Source organism: Cibotium barometz, chromosome 22 (genome assembly GCF_041138505.1).
Source record: "Cibotium barometz isolate CiBa-2024 chromosome 22, ASM4113850v1, whole genome shotgun sequence".
NCBI classification, from domain to species: domain Eukaryota; kingdom Viridiplantae; phylum Streptophyta; class Polypodiopsida; order Cyatheales; family Cibotiaceae; genus Cibotium; species Cibotium barometz.
Genome location: NC_141067.1, coordinates 40,433,721 through 40,451,503, shown reverse-complemented (window position 1 = coordinate 40,451,503; position 17,783 = coordinate 40,433,721). Strand labels below are relative to the sequence as shown.

General features: G+C 41.4%; 1 pseudogene; it reads left to right on the top strand.

The window, feature by feature from the left end:
- Window positions 1–13,041: 13,041 nt before the first annotated feature.
- Window positions 13,042–16,596, top strand: LOC147626606 (uncharacterized; annotated as a pseudogene).
- Window positions 16,597–17,783: the final 1,187 nt, after the last annotated feature.

The following is a 17,783-nucleotide window of genomic DNA, read 5'->3' as shown; positions in this document are numbered from 1 at the left end:
TCCTTTTGAAAGACTTGTGCTAACACTTGGAGCTAGGTTTTGTCTGGATGCAAACAAATTTTATATGGCTTGTGCTTCCCCTTTTGAAGATAGTGATGAAAAGGTTTCTGTGAGTATACTTTATTCGTCCTCTATGGATTTTACACTTGATGATTGTAGTGTTGCAGCATCATTTGAAGAAAAAATGTAAATTCTTGGTAGCAACACTCCTCATGTGGAGGAAAGTTTGGATGATTGTGCCCTAGCATCAGTAGCAGTAGTGAGGGTCGATTTTTGCAGAATTTGAGATACCATGGCTAAGACGATCTTTGCCATTTTGTTCACCATGTTTTCTTTGTTTAGATTATATTAGATGAATATGAGCAGGGTTTTGGGTGGCTATTGAGAAGCCACACATCTAGTTTGGCCAAGAAGGGTAAAAAACGCACACAACTTCAACTCGATGACCATGGAAAAAATGATGGCTTCAGCCTTTTGAATGGCTTATTGCATGGAAGGTGAAGACTTTCCAAAGGTTTGGATAGGGCGCTATGTGGCAGCAACTTAGAAAATGGATTCACCAATGGAGGGGGGATCAACCCTCCGATGCAAAATCATCATCACTAAGCTAGAGGCATTATTGCCTCTAGCCTTTGGGGTGGGCTAATGATGTAAGGTTCTCACCCACATCAAATTTTTCAGTTAGAAGAAGTCCTGACATCCAACCTAGTCAATTTTTAAGTGCTTGGCAGGTCCTTTGATCAACATTAGTAGCAATTGGTCGTCCTAAGAAAGTGACACAAGATGCCTATGAGAGAAGGAGCCAAGAAGGTAAGAGAAAAGGAAGATTTTTTGGGCAAGAGAGAAAACAAGCCCACACAGCTCACCCACAAATAGGAGTTAGCTCACATTACACAAAAGGGCTAGGCTCATGCACCAGTATGGATAAATATATTTTGCTTGCTTAGATGTGTGTACACAATCCTTTTGATCATCAGGGTATATATGTGCTCATTGCAAATACACATATATAAGGAATCAGGGCTTGCATAATATATATGTATATATACTGGCTATCATATGGTTGGAAAAGCATGTGTGTGTGTGTATAAGGAGACTAAACTGAAACTTAGCATGATTAGCTACCCTACATATATATATATGACATTTTTTATATATCTACACATAAAAGAAAAACCCTCTAATTGTGAGAACATGTGCTATGATTGAAGCAACTGCCAAAGAAAAAATCTGTGGCTATTAATGTTAAGTAACACTTTGTGATGTGACGTAAAAATTGAGGGTGCTTATGTTAATTTAAAATCCTTGGAGCGGAGTCTTGATGAGGAGTTTGTTATTCGAGTTGTCATCGATGATCGAGGGCTTTGGTTAAACTCTAGAGGGAAAAGCGCTATAGTGGTTTCAAATGTTGAACCCCCCAGATTATTACAAGTTTGAGGTGTTTGAGAGGGAGTTCATAGCTGCCTTTTCCAAGACTGGCATGAAGCATGATGAGCTATCTAGGATAAATGGCTTTAAGCAAGGCAAAGACGAATCAGTGCATGATTGTGTAGCGCGCTTGAAGTAATATATCTCTAGATGTCCATCAGAGGAAGTGCCAAGTCAAGAAAGATGTCCATCAGAGGAAGTGCCAAGTCAAGAAAGATAGGTTTCAAACAAGGACATGTACGTAGCTCTTTACATGAAACTTCACGAGTTTTAGTCAGTGTATCCATGATGCTATTGACTATGATGACAATTCTGGTGACAAGTCAAGTTCAAGGGCTAGAAGACATGACAAAGACTCTAGAAGCTCGAGATACATAGAGAACCAATTGGCAGATCTAACCAAGGGCATTATAGAGTAGACACAAAGGATCTATGGGCCACCTAGAGCATTAGAGCAGAGAAGACCTGAGCGTCCTCTGGTGTGTGGAAGTTATGGAGGGAATCATCCCACTTCACAATGTCTGGACAAGAACAACCCTATGGGAGCGACTTTGACAAGCGATGGGGTAACCACATGACAGAAGAATGCTTTAACAGGATCAAACATATGCAAGAGTAATGTTAGGATAAGTGGCTAAGTCAGTGATGGGAGTGGATCAAGCAACACTTGTGCTTGATAGACAACCTAATCTTCCTGGAGCTACTCCTATGCACTTTATCAGCACTAAGAAACATGATAATGAAGAAAGAGCACTAGTGCCAGTCACTGCTTATGCAGAGGATCCTAAGACATCAATGACAGATGAGAATGAGGAAGGAGGACTCCACCTTTGCATTTTAACGATGGACATTATAGCATAGATATTAACACATTAATGTTTATTGCTAGGGGGTAGCCAGCCAGGCCTCTAATGCAACCAAAGAGGATGCCAGCTTTGCCATTAGGTCCATGTTATAAGTGTGGGGGAGACCATCTGATCAAAGACTACCCAGATCTTGCACAATAGAGAAGGAACAATGCAGGGCATATCCCAACATTAGTGAGATTTTGTGTTGACTACGGGATCAAGCATCTAATTATGGACTGCCTGTTAAATCCAGAGGTAGCCAAGAAGAATGCTTTGAACTTTGTGGAGGTTCTAGCATCTACAAGTGGCACAGATAGTGACCATATAGCTCTAGTTTAGATAGTAACAAGGTCACCAAGCTCAAAGAAATACTGAAGTTTAGATAGAAGTAGAGGATAAGTCTGAAAGAAGCACTCACACAAGCTATTGGAGAGCTAGATGCCAACATCGTGCAAAGAGTAAGAGGAGAAGAAGAGCTGTAGAACAGGAAAGATCCCAAGACAAACAAAAGAGCGATGAACAAGAACCAGAAAGAGGGAATCAGCAAGAGGCACCCAGGGGTGAATCGGTCTTAGCAGAAGTGCACTTTGAGTGACTCATAGCTTTTCTTGAAGCGTACGAGCTAGACTGAAACCTAATGAGACCTTGGAGGAGAGATATCGAGCCTATCTTGGGCTATAAGTACATCTACCTACGACAGCCAAATGCAACAACTAGTAGGATTGATCTCAAGGATCATTCCTTTCCAGATGTGTAGAAAACGCCGGTGAAGGATTTTGTTTCCTCCACTGTAGATGAATCAGTTCCATCATGGCTAGTGAATGGAAAGTCTTTATGGTTATGCAGCCTTGATGAGGATGGCAGTGAAGTTGTGAGTGAAAAAAGCTGCGAGTCAGAGGGGAATGAAGATTTTTATGACACATTTGACGAGTCATTTTCTGAATCTAAATTTGTTTTTGAAAATGCTGGACGCATGGATAAAAGAGTGAAAGCAAAACAATTGATATGGCAAGACGGCCGAGAATTTCCTATTGAGGTGAAACCTAGAAAATCAAAAGGGGAAAAACAGAGAGCCAACCAGTGAAGAAGGAAACAAAAATCTAGAACAATGGGGAAACAAGCCAGTCAGGAACCAACTATGATAAACAAACATGATGGCTGGGAAGACTCGGAAATAACACCAAACTTAGAATATGATGATGCGTATTTGATATTGGTGAATGTTGAGGATTGCATTAAGGATCTAATCATAGGTCTTTACTCTATGCAACTAAAGCACACCATAGATTAAAGGACTGCTCGAAGAGCAAAGAGAGTGAAGTTGATAGAACAAAACTTAGCAAAATGTAGAAGGAACTGGTTGAGAAATTGGAAGAAGCCAGTAGAGACCAGTGGTCAACAGATTCGGATTTGAGTAGTGAGGAATAAGATGATCTAGTCAGTGTTCTTTCTCACTATAAGAAATATATTGTTGAGGATAGAAAGATAGTGGTGCATAGGCTAGAACGCATTAAGACCACTCTAGGAATGTCTTATGATGGCCCTGAGGACGTCAAGAAAATTGATCTACCGAGACCAAGAGAGGATCCAAAGCCAATGTACATTGCTACAAATTTGGAGCCCACAGAAGAGCACGAGCTCATAGAGCTGTTGCAAGAGTACCGTGATGTTTTTGCGTGGTCTTTTAAAGACTTGAAGGGGGTGGACCCAACTGTGTGTTAGCATACCATTCCTATCCGTGATGATGCTAAGCCATGCAAACAACGTCCATACTCTTACAATGATAATTTTGCTCAGAAGATTAAGGTAGAGATAGACAATCATGGAGAGGTAGGCTTCATCTATGAGATCGAACACACAGAGTGGATGTCACCCATTGTAGTGGTGCCTAAAAAGAATGGGAAATTACGCGTGTGTGTGAATCTCAAGAAAGTGAACACTGCTATGATAAGAGATCACTATCCACTACCAATAACAGACCATGTGTTAGAGAGGGTAGCTGCCTGGGAGTGAAGCGTATAGCTTCTTGGATGGATTTTCTTGTTACAACTAGTTGTCCATTCATCCAAATGATCAACACAAAATGGCTTTTGCTATAGAGTCGAGTACTTTTGCCTATTGTGTCATGACGTTTGGATTGACAAATGCTTATGTGACCTTTCAAAGACTCATGTGCCATATCTTTAGGAGTTTTTGCGACAGTTTAGAGGTATACACAGATGACCTATGTGCACACTCTAAGAATAGAAATGAGTATCTACAATAGCTCATAAAGATTTTTGAAAAATGTCGGCTATATAGGCTAGGTCTCAATCATGAAAAGTGTGTTTTCATGGTTAGATAGAGCAAAATACTTGGCCACATGTCCAAAAATGGTATCTCAATAGATGAGGAGAAAATTAGCACTATAGCAGCTATGCCTAGACCACAGAATCCTAAATAGGTTTAGGGTTTCATGGGGCATTGTGGCTATTATCGATGGTTTATCTTTCAGTATGCCAACATTGCTAGACCACTGTATGCATTGATTATGGTTTTTGAGTGGACATATGAGTGGGAGGTATCATTTAAAAAGCTTAAGAATGCACTTATCTCTGTGCCAATTTTAAGAGCACCAGATTGGAACAAGGTTTTCCATGTGCATGTTGATGCATCTAATTTTGCAGTTGGGTGCATTTTAGCTCAACCAGGGGAGCATAACATGGATTTTTTGATCTCGTATGCAAGCAGACAGTTTTGATAAGTTCTAAAAAGAATTATACAACCACTGAGAGAGAAGGTTTGGGTATGGTCTATGTTGTGAAGAAGTTTAGGCATTACCTATTGGCCAATAAGTTTGTGTTCTCTACAGACCATCAAGCTTCGTTGTACTTAGTGAATAAACTATGAGAGCTATGCGGTGCGTGGTGTGTGCATAAGAAGGATATGAAGACAAGGTTTTGTGGTGCCCTAGCTCACAATGTATGAGCCACACCTTATTGCTCTATCACTAAAAGAATGAGTATAGAGTGTACACATGTATTAGGGTTAGTGAGTTAGATGGGTAGCCGGCCACTTTGGCCTTACCCCAACAACCTCCCACTTAAAGGCCAATGTGCCTTTAATGGAGATAAGTTAGTAAAAAAAAAATATGTACAGTGAGGTACCATATCCTCACCTAATGCCCATCAACTCTCGACAATGTGCAAACTTCTCGAACGGTAGACTCTTCATGAGAAAGTCTGCACAGGGTTATTATTTGAATGTACTTTGACCAGCTCAAGATGCTTGTCCTCAAGCACTTGATGAAGAAAATGATACTTCACCTCAATGTGCTTGGTCTTTGCATGAAACACAGGATTATTTGCCAACATAATGGCACTTTGACTACTATCACTGTGCAAAATTGGCATGTTATCTCCAAGGCCCAAATCTCCCACTAGACGAATCAACCATATAGCTTCTTTGCGTGCTTTTGTAGCTGCAACATACTCTGCCTTAGTGGTAGATAACGCCACACATTTCTGTAGACGTGACATCCAAGATATTGCACCACCATATAATGTGAAAAATGTATCTTGTAGTTGACCTTCTGTTATCAGAATTCTTCCCAATGATTCTTTCTAGGGTCTGACATATATCTACTCATAACTCCCACTGCAAATGCAATGTCTGGAGGACGAGTAGCAATCATTGCATACATGAGACTGCCCATGCATGATGCATAAGGAACCTTGGCCATTTCAGCCTTTTCCACATCAGATTTGAGACTATCCTTTGCACTAAGTTTCACATATGGAGGCAACGGAGTGCTAATTGCCTTCCCCCCCTCCATATTGAAACGTTGCAAGACTTTGCAGACATAATCTTTCTGAGATAGATAGAGTAATCTCTTTGTTCTATCTCGAATTATTCGCATACCAAGGATATGGTTTTGATCTCCCAAATCTTTCATCTCAAATGCATCCATTAACCTTTTCTTAAGGGCACCAATCTCATAACCACTTCTCCTTTTGCGATTAGCATGTCATCCACATAAAGAATCAACACAATAAGGCTGCCATCCTTGGCCCTTTTAGTGTACAAGCAGTGATCTGTCTCACTTTATGCATAACTATGAGATTGCATAAAGGCATCAAACTTGTTATACCATTCACATGGGGCTTGTTTTAAGCCATACAAGCTTTTCCTTGCCCTTCTGTATGAAGCCCTCTGGCTGTTGCATGTAGATCTCATCATGTAGTTCACCATGCAAGAAAGATGTCTTGACATCCAATTGTACAAGATCCATGTCTTCTTCAGCTACCAAGGCAAGCACAGTGCGAAGAGTAGTCACATCTTCACAACAGGTGAAAATATTTCATCGAAATCAACACCTTTTTCTTACTTAAAACCTTTGGCTACCAAACAAGCCTTGTACTTTGGTTTTGCATTGTGACCTTCAACTTGTAGACCCACTTACATGCAAAGCATTTTTACCCTGTGGTAAAGGAACTAGCTCCCAAGTCTAATTCTTCTCAATAGAATCTATTTCTGACTCCATAGCTCGCTCCCACTTAAGCTTGTCATCTCTGCTCATGGCCTCTTTGTAACAAGATGGCTCCCCACAATCTGTTAGCATGACATAATCTAAGCCAGGTACAAATCTCTCAGGGGGATGAGAAACATGAGTAGACCTTCTCAGTACCACTGGCTCTTCTTGAGTTGGCATTTCAACCTCCACTCTGTCACTTGGCATCATTCGGCTCTACACTGGTGAACCAACTGTCCTTTCCTCTTGTTGACTAGAATGGTCATTGTTGCTAGAGCCTTCTCTACTTGGTGACTTAACATTTGCCCTTTGTGGCAAGACAATCGATGGTGTAATATCCTGGAATGATACCTTTCGAGTTTCCACTTCCTTAAGTTGTTTATGCATCTTCTTCTTGTTGAAAATAACATCGCTACTGTGAACAATTTTCCTAGCCTTTGGATCCCATAGACGATATCCCATTTTGCCACTTTCTCCATAGCCCATGAAAATGCATTTTCTAGATTTTGGCTCTAGATTATTGCATCTCTCTAGGAACATGCACATAAGCTTCACAACCAAACACATGCAAGTGGTCATATGAAGGCTTTTTTCCTATCCAAGCCTCTTCAGGAACTCCACCATCACCAACGTTGAATTTGGTGACCTATTAATCAAGTGTACAGTCATCACCATAGCTTCAGCCCAAAACCCTTGAGTAAGACTCGCATTGGAAAGCATACTTAGCACCCTTTCATTTATTGTTCTATTCATCCTCTCTGCTACACTGTTTTGTGTAGGATTACCAGGTGTAGTGAGTTCTCTTTTGATGCCACACATTTCACAGAAATTCTTGAGTTCATGAGAGACATACTCTCCACCATTGTCAGTTCTTCTAAGACATTTAAGCTTCTTCCCTGACATGTTTTCAGAGCAAGAGCAAGAAACTTTTGAAAGCATTGAAAGGTATCATCTTTCCTAGCCATAGGATATACCCACACTTTCTTGGTCAAATCATCAATGAATGTGATAAAATAGGATGCTCCCCCTAATGATCTAACAGGCATAGGTCCACAAACGTCACTATGAACCAAATCTAAAGGTTCACTCTTCTTCTCATTTGACAATCTTTTATGGGCTGAACAAGCATGTTTACCATAAATTCAATGCTCACACACAGAAAAATTTGAAAATTTTAACACAGGCAAATAACCCAAATGAGACAATGTTTCCATTCCTTTCAGAGACATATGAGCTAACCGACTATGCCACAAAGAAGCATTTGGCAGCTCGGTTACAACAATTACATGGTTGCGTACAAAGGAAACATGAATAGGGTAGAGTGTGCCACACTTGGATCCTTGAGCTATGATGAGAGAGCCCTTCTGAATCCTCCAAGACTGGCTACCAAAGGTTGTAGCGTAACCAAGGTCATCTAGTTGGCTAGTAGAAATCAAGCTCTTAGTGAGCTTTGGCACATGACGAACATTCTTCAACAGGAAATTGGTACCATTTGGAAAGGTAAACTGCACATCTCCTGCACCAACTATGTCACAAACATAGTCGTTTCCAAGGTGAACAGATTAAGAATCCACTCCTGACCACAATTTTGATCCGCTGCCACCAACACACTTGCAGGAAGACTTGAAATGAAGAGCACTTCACTGTCATCTTTGTAAGTCATTGCATTCACCTCTTCAACCTTCTCTTTTCCTTTGTCATCTTTCTTATCTCCCCCCTTTTCTTCTTTCTTTTTCTACATACGCTTCCACTTGAAACATTCTTTCTTTACATGTCCATGTTTGCCATAGCAATAACATTCAATGTCTTTCTTGGACCTTGACTTGCTGTGTGATTTGCCACGATCCTGTCTTGAGACTATTTTCTGCCTCTATCATCTTGCATTGCTAATGCTTGACCATTCTTGCCCTGATCCATTGATTTCTTGTATATCTCCTCTGCAAGCAGGCTTCCAACAACATCATTGAATGTCAACGTCCCATTTGGCGTAGAATTATTGATCACTATACGAAAGGTGTCCCATGATGTAGGCAATGAACACAACAAGAAGATTGCCTTGAATTCATCCTGGAAATCCAATTTCTGCGCCTGTATCTGACTAAATATGATGTTGAATTTGTTCAAGTGTGCGAGGCCACGGAAGTACCCTCCTTCATCTGAAGCTCAAATAGCCTCTTTATTAGGTACACTTTATTTGAGATAGTCTCTTTCTCATAGGTACTACACACCTTCTTCCACAGATTAAATGACGTGGTCTCATTCACCACTGTGAAGTAGACTAATTCTGCGAGGTGTAACCTGCTTGTTGACTTTGCCAACGCATCTAGTTCTACCCAATCTACCTCTGACATGTCAGCAAGTTTAGTGATAGGCCCTGAAATAGGCTTCAACTGCTTCTTTTGAACCAACACATCCTGAGTCTGCTCTTTCCACAAACTGAAGTTTGTACCATCAAGCTTCCTGATGTTGAAGAGCTCGCGTTCACCTGAAGAAGACATGACCACAACTGCGCAAAAAATATGACTGAATTTCCGCACCAACTTGGCAATAAAATAACACCCAAAATCAAAAAACTGTCATAAAATCTGACCCAAAAACTTAGGCATAAAACTGTGTAATGTTGATAGACTGTATAGGGCAAAATAGGCTATCTCTGACACATTAACTGTCACTGATGGAAAATTGACAGGCATATCATAATGGCTGCATCTCTGACACAATGCCACACGACAGAAAGCAAATGCACACCAAACACTGTCTTGTCCACAAATATCATACATTCATCATCCCGTAGCATAAAGCATGTGAGGTCTTTGGCGAGGCTAGTCGAGGGATCAAACTGCAAAAATAACAGCAAGCAAATGGAGGAGGTTACCTGTGTAGCCCTACGGCGCTCTGGTGAGGCTCCCACCTACTCTGATACCAGTTGTGAGAGCTATGCGGTGCGTGGTGTGTGCGTGAAGAAGGAGATGAAGACACAAGGTTTTGTGGTGCCCTAGCTCACAATGTATGAGCCACACCTTATTTCTCTATCACTAAAAGAATGAGTATAGAGTGTACACATGTATTAGGGTTAGTGAGTTAGATGGGCGGTCTGCCACTTTGGCCTTTACCCCAACATAAACCTTGCAACACTAGGCATATTGTGTGATGGTTCATTATTCTTTTGGAGTTTGACTTCACTGTGGTTGTCAAGAAGGGTATAACCCATCAAAGGGCTGATCATCTTTCACGATTGACTAGTGGAGAGTGAGCAGTAGGAGTAGATGATGATCTTCCTAACACTTACTTGTTTAATGTAGAGACGGTTCCATCGTGGAACAAGGACTTTGTGTCATTCATGAAATTGGGGAAGCTCCAATTATCGGGATCATTGGAAGGGAGTCTCACTCATATTGTGTAGACTAGGAATTATGTGGATGGAATCCTACGATTGTGCATTGAGCTAGAAGACGCAAAAATGTACATGCAGAGGGCTCACGTAGCAATGGGCAACATTCACTTTGTGCCTGATCCTGATTTGATAATACATTGTGCAGAGCGCGCATGGGAATATATTGGCCATCCATGAGGAAAGATATATATGCAATGGTGAGGACATGTGGTTGTTGCCAAAAAGAGAAGGGAATTTCCAATGGTAATGCCTTAGCCTTATACCATGTAATGCCATAGCACCAAAGTGGGCTGAGTCAATCATTGAGTTCTTGTCCACCACAAAAACATTTCCAAAGAAGATGGGCAAGTTGCGGCAAAGATACCTGCAAAAATAGGCACAGGTTTGTTGTATCATTGCCAATCAACCATATCATAGGGGAAAGGATGGTAGTCTGAGGATGTGTGTCCTAGAAGCGAATATGTGCCAATCTTGGAGCATGCTCATGCTAGCATACTGGACGGACATTTTTCAGCTCATGTGACAGCTAAAGCGATAATGAGAGTGGGTCTGTGGTGGCCTACTTTATTTTAGGATGCGGCCATGTTTGTTAAAGGCTATGATGTGAGCCAACACACAAAAGTTCCCATAAGAAGATATGAAATGCCATTGCCACCTATGATGGGAGTGAGAGCATTTGCCAAGTGGGGAATAGACTTTGTCGGTCCAATCCACCCTGCGATGATGCACACTCATGTAGAGTACATTATTGTGGCCACGAATTATGTGACAAAATGGGTTGAAGCAAAAGCAACCATTAAGAACAATGCAAGAACGACTGCGAAGTCTCTGTATGAAAATGTTTTTACACGCTATGGTCTACCTATTGAAATTGTTAGTGATAGGGGAAAACATTTATTGAATGAAGTGATTGAACATCTATTGGATGAATTCATGATCATTCATAAAAAGTCAGCTCCCTACCACCCTCAAGCCAATGGACAGGCTAATAGCACAAACAAGATTCTTTGCACAATTCTAACAAAGGTTGTCAGCCAACAAGCAAAGTCAAACTAGGAGATGAAGTTACATTCAATTCTTTGGGCATACAGAGTAGCATATAAAACAGTAAAATTGGCACTATGCCATTCAACATGGTGTTTGGCCTCGACACTATTTTTCCCATGGAATTCCTGATTCCTACTTTGCATGTGGCACAAAAACTAGAATGGAGAAGACACAAATTGTCTAAGTGCCTAGATGAGTTGGAGAAGCTTGATGAGACTTGCTTAAAAGTAGTATCAGGTATGTATGCATTGAAGAGGAGACAATAGCAGTTCCATGACGATCACATAGTCACTAAGCAATTTTGTTTGGGTGACTTGGTCTTGGTTTACATGCTAAAGGAGTTCGCAGCAGTGAAGTTTACTAAGCGTAGATGAGGACCATATGTGATCTCAAGGTTTTCTTCCACTGGAGCAGTAAAGATCTCAGTGTTAGATGGTGAGGAAATGCCAAACTGGATAAGCGGATGTCAAATCATCAATGCCTCTAACTACAGGAGCAGTTGAATAGGCTTCATAAAGCGAAATGGCAACAGAGGAGAAGAAAAAGCTAGTGGCTAAAATGGCACATGAGGAAGCTTGTCAACGAGCTCAGAAGAGGAAATTTGGTCAAGCTCTTCCCATCTCTCAAGGAATCACAAAGCGCTATAAGATCACATTTATGGATGATTCTAATGATGATACGCCAGTGCCTTTCATTGAAGTTAAAGTGGGCAAGGAGAAAATTAGTTCGCATGCATTTATTGACATAGGAAACACAATTTCACAAGAACTGTATGCATGCCTGAGTGAGAAGCCACTTACACCAACACATGCACATTTTAAAGATTATTTGGGACATGTAACACCTACGCTTGGTTTGTGAACATTAAAGTTATTTGTTGATGAGCTAGCCTACGGGGACAAGTTCTTTGTCACACCCAATCTAAAGTGCAAGACATTCCATTAATCCTTTGAAGGACATGGCAGTGAAGGTACAACTTTTATTTCAATTGGATAAACCGTATTGTGCACTACCAAGAAGGTGCAAAAAGGGTGTGGGTTGACCTCATTCAACCAACGGAACCATATGGCATTAGGGTAGAGCCACTCACTTTGGCTGGACAAGCACCTACATTAGAAGCTGTACTATCATTAGAAGATGCAACCTCATCGTCATCATCAAACCTATCAAGTCCTTCAACAGTTTTTCAAAGGGACATACCAAAAGAAGCTTCAACCACAAAACAGGTGAAAACATAGGATAAAGGTAAAGGAAAAGCTCAGATTGTCTACACTGAGGAGAATAATGAAGAGGATGAGGAATGTGCAGAGAAGTATGTGTGAGAGCATGAAAGACAATCGGATAAGGTGAGGGTGAGCCTTGCCCTCCTATACAATACACCAACAAAAGTGAAACACTAGTAAGTATGCTAGTGTGTGACTCACAAGTATATCTATACGCTTGTGGATGAGAAGAAATGTCAGTGAGTTAGTATATGGGCATCGGGCACATAGTCCATTAACCCAACAATCTCCCATGTGACGGCTAATGTGGGAGGGCGGAATAACTGTACAAAATGTACCAGAGTGACGGAGGCCATCAACTTCACCCTATGTCTATCAATTCGCAACAGTGTGCAAATTGGTTAGAGAATAGGCTCTTGGTCAAAGCATCTGCTGCATTCTCTGTCCTGGGAACCGACAATCTCAAGCTTCTTGCATGCTAGGCAATCTCGTGCAAAATGATATTGCACATCAATGTGTTTTGTCTTAGCATGAAACACCATATTCTTAGCCAAAGCAATCGCAGTAGAACTGTCACAATGGCGTTTTTAGTTTTGGAAGGTCCCAGGATGCTGAAACTACAAAATCAACTCATCACTATGTTCAGGAGGCAAAGCCGGTCAAGATGATGCAGAAAAAACAAGGAGAGGCCAAAATTGATCAATACGTTTTTTCAGTTGGAGGTCTCTGGGAGTGACTGAACTGCAACTGAGCTTATGCCTCATTGATCATGAAAGAATAGCCTGTGTCAAGTTTGGTACCGATTGGGCACATGTGGAGAGAGTTACAACAGATTCAATGTGTATGGTAGGACCAAACTGCTGTATTTGCCAAATAAATGGCATGCCAAATGGAAAATTACCACAAGACAGTGATGCGGGACCATGATGGAGGCTGATGATGCCTTCAGATCATAGAGAGCCAGAAATGCATACGTTTTTCTGAGATGGGGCTCCAAAAGGGGTGTTAACAGTCAAACAACATCATGCCCAGTGTCTGAATACAATGGAAAGCATGCATGACAAATTTCATTGCATTCTGACCTCCAAAGAAGGACAAAACGGCGAGATGTATTGCTAGTTCTATGGTCACAAAAAAGAAACAGGGCTGTAATGGAATGACTAACTACTAACATCCAGGATGAGAGGTGTCACACTAGAAGTGGTGTTATGGACATACACAGAAGACTTCACAAGCACTATACAGAGATATGGTGAAAACTAATATGGTTAACATGCTAAATTAATGTTGTTTGTCTTGTTTATAGTGTCATCTATGGATCTAGAAGCTCAAGCTGACTCAGAGCCGTTCATGGTTACCAAAGAAGAAGTTGTGCTGAAGTGTTTTTTGGGTATACTTGCTTTGGAGGAAGCTGGAACATTTGTAAGCAAAGGGTTGTTCAAAAAGCTAGAGAACGACAAAATCACCATAATGTCAATGCCAAAGTCGTTCTATGCTTTACAAAGTGATGATGAAGTTCAAATGGTGGCTATAGCGGTGGGACTCGAAGACTGTTTTCTCTAGAAGCCAATTGTAGTGGATCCATTCTGATGTTATGAGTTGATGAAAACCATGCAGCAAGAGGACGGTGTAGTCATGCTTACAAATGCAGAAGGTGAGAAAGTATAGGTTAAAGTCACAGCAGATATGGTAAGGGAAGCCCTTGCCATAAAGATTGGAAGATTCGAAGTGGCGAGTCTCAGGACAACCTCCGTCACATGAAAGACTCAACCTTCTTGCAGACTGACACTCAGAATAACTTCAATGACATCTTGGACAAGAGTGTACTATTGCCTATGTAGCTTCACCATCAACTATTCACCATCATCAAGCCTCAAAAGTACACCCATCCAGACATGGCCATGGCATATTGGATGTCCACAGCGGTAAGCAGTAAGTTTCCTCTTAAAGGCAATTTTCATCAAAAAGTGTTTGCAGATATCAAAAGGGCTGCTAAAGTACAAACTGTGCAAAGGAAGAAATACATTAGAGGAGGTCAAATGCTTACAAGGATAGCGTATCATGCTTTGGGAATGGTTGACAGACCTAAAGAGATGCCTGAGGACAAAGTGATGCTTGAAGTCATGGCTCAACATCTCAAGAAGCAATAAGGAGCTGGAGAGCAAACAAGAAGTGAGCAAGAGGATGAGAGCTCGCATGAAGACTCTGAAGACCAATTGGCTACCAGAAGTGCAAGAGGTAAGGAACCAACAGTGAGCTGCTCTGAAGCGTCACAATGCATCCGGACCAAGAACCTAGAAGTTAGAGAACAAGAAAAGCAAAATATCTTGGATGCAATTAGTCAAGCTAAATTGGTGAAGAGGACAAAGTGACCACGCACAGTCCCTATTCATAGACAATATCATGAGGAACAAAGAAGAAGGGTGGAATGCATGGGAGGACTGGGAAGAGCCATAGCTTGAGCATAGGTGGAAAGGGAGAAGTAGGCACAAGAAGAAGCAATGGAAAGTTTGGCACAGGTGCATACACAAAGTCAAGAGGCTCAGAGCCTACCAAGAACATCTATGGAGGAAGAACTATTGAGAGTCTTCGAAGAGGAACATGAGCATGTGGTGCTAGAGGTGGTAATGTCACCCATTTTGAGTTCTTCAGAACATGATGAGGGCAACATAAACTTTGATCTACAGTCTCAAGGTATGCTGAATCACCCTCGTGTCACATCGCCACATACTCTCTTAGAAAGCATGGACTTGGAGATGGAATAGGAACAAGAGTTGAAGGTGACACATGATAAAGCCATAGAAAGAAGTGAAGAAGTCACACATGATGAGATGGAAGCCCAACGGTGGAGAGAGGAAGAGGCAAAACAACTTCAAGAAGATCTGGCAAGTGGTCAAGCAAGAGAAACCTCCAGCAGTCATCACTGGAGATATTGAAGGATGGAGACAGCTCATAATCAATCAGGTGAACTCCATGGCTCAAGCATGTCAAGGAAGCATATCTATGCAAAGCATGGTGAGTGAAGAGAATGAGAAGCTAAAGAAAGAGCTCAAGATAGTGAAGAGTAGACTCTTGGAAGGTAAGCATGACCACACTTAAAGAAGAGAATCAAGCTCAAGGCAATCAAATCATACTTTTACAAGCCCAACTTATCCAATTTGAAGAATCAAAAAAGATGATGGAGAATAGGATGAAGCAAGATGAGGAGAAAATGCAATATATCACAAAGCTCCATCAAATTGCTATGGACAAGCAGAAGTGGGATCAAGCACAGCTTGAAGAACTATTGATGCAGTCGATTCTTCAGGCAATACCTACAATAACACCAAGTGAAGAGCTAGTGGGAGCAATACAAGAAGTGGAGGCTCTCAAGAAGGAACTGGAAAGCATGCGTCAATAGAGAGAAATCATGGCCTCTGCCATTGGTCAAGCTTCACACACGGTCCAAGAACAAATGGAGGCAAGTCATGATACATCATAGACTGATTTTGATATGGTAGGAGAAGGAGCTCATGAGACTAAAGAAGAAGAAAGACCAGCCACAGGGTTCACAAAGCCTTCAAGGACACAAGAATCGACAGATCTGGTTACTCAAGTATGCAAGGAATGGGAACAAGAACAAGATCCCTTGAAGAAGAGCTACAAAGCATGGGAGCTGAAGATGGTAGAAATTGCAATGGCTATGTATGGCACACCAAAGCAAATGTATGATGATTCCATTTAGTCTACATTGCCATATCCTTTGATAAAATGCTAATGGAAAGTCTTTTGCCATCTTGTTCTTTGGAAGAGCTAGGGGGATTCCATGAGCTGTTTGCAGAAGAGATGTCACGAACCGTGCCAATGATAAATCAACCATCATGGAGACTAGCTTGGTATCAAGTAATTTGGGTTCTACTATGGAGTACAACCATGCGCCAAGGCAAGCCAGAATCAACCCTACCTATAGGGTCCAGTGGTGAGAAGAAGGACATGGAGTGCTTTCTCTAACACCAAGCAATGCCATCCAGATTGGATTAACTACCTAGAGTTACCATCTTCTCCAGGGTTCACAACCATGGCATACTTCACTCAAACCTAGAGAAGGATAATACAAAGATTCAGTGGATTTCCAAATGTTGCTTGCAAGATGCTGGTGAAGATTGCGGATATGTTTTTGAAGATCTGTGAGACCTTCAAGGATGAGCTACCTGCTGATACTCCATGGAAGATATTCTTGGAAGGCGAACAGTGACTAGCATATGATCTAACCAAGCAACCAACACATGCACAGGTGATGGGCTTCTATGCCAGATGTCAATTTTTGCGAGTTGCATACATGACTACCTTCAAAGAAATGTTCCACATTGGTTTTATTGAGCTTGACAGTCACTTGTTCAAACCAATAATTGGCAATCTGGGCTTCTGTTACATTGCATTCAAAGATACACAAGAGAGCAATCCAGTCCATTGGCAGATTCTAGCTAAAGAAGAAAAGGAACGCAAGCGAGAGCAAGAGAAGGCAACAAGGGCCATTCAAAGACAACTCCAACGAAGACAAAGCTAAGCGATGGAACGTCAATGTCCAAGGATGGACATCAGATTAAGTGGGGGGGAGTGTTAGCCAACGGAAGTAAAAGATAGCCGTTATACCAATGAGCGCTAGTTGAACTGTTGGAGTGTTGGACTCTAATCCCCAAGGTCGTGAGTTTGAATCTTGTGGGGGCCTCATGTGGTATCATCTCCCTTGGGAGATTTATAAGTTCAAAGTTGATATGTGGGCGGCCTCGGCCCCGGCTTGTGCCATACCCGAGGGGGGTGCCTTCCACCATACGGGGGTTGGGGGTGTGTGTAAGTATTTCTACAAAATTTCTTGTACCTGCTTTAAAAAAAAAAAAAAAGATAGCCGTTATATGTTTTTAGCGGTTTTTATTATTTTTTATGGGATGGTTTTTGCTTTGTAATGATTGGTCATCTAGGGATGAGAAGATAAATGAATGGGGCAGATGGCTTTGAGCTTGTATAGGCCAATTCTAATCTCATTTTTTGCCCTCTAATCTTCCCCTAAAGTAATATATATATATATACATATATATACATCCGATACACGAGCTTGCGTTTAAGTAAAATTCACTACGAGATTGCATGTGATACAGTTATTGCCAAGTACATGATAGCTACATAGACATTTATCATGTCATTTTAGTACAAGCGGAGTAGGGTCATCGATGGGTAACTGGCTGCAAGCATGGACAATAACAAGGTGATTCAAATCAAGGTCTTTGACAGTAGCTCAACTCTTTTGGTAGTCATCTCCATATGAGAGAAAAGTACTTTGTTTCAGCTACGCAAGG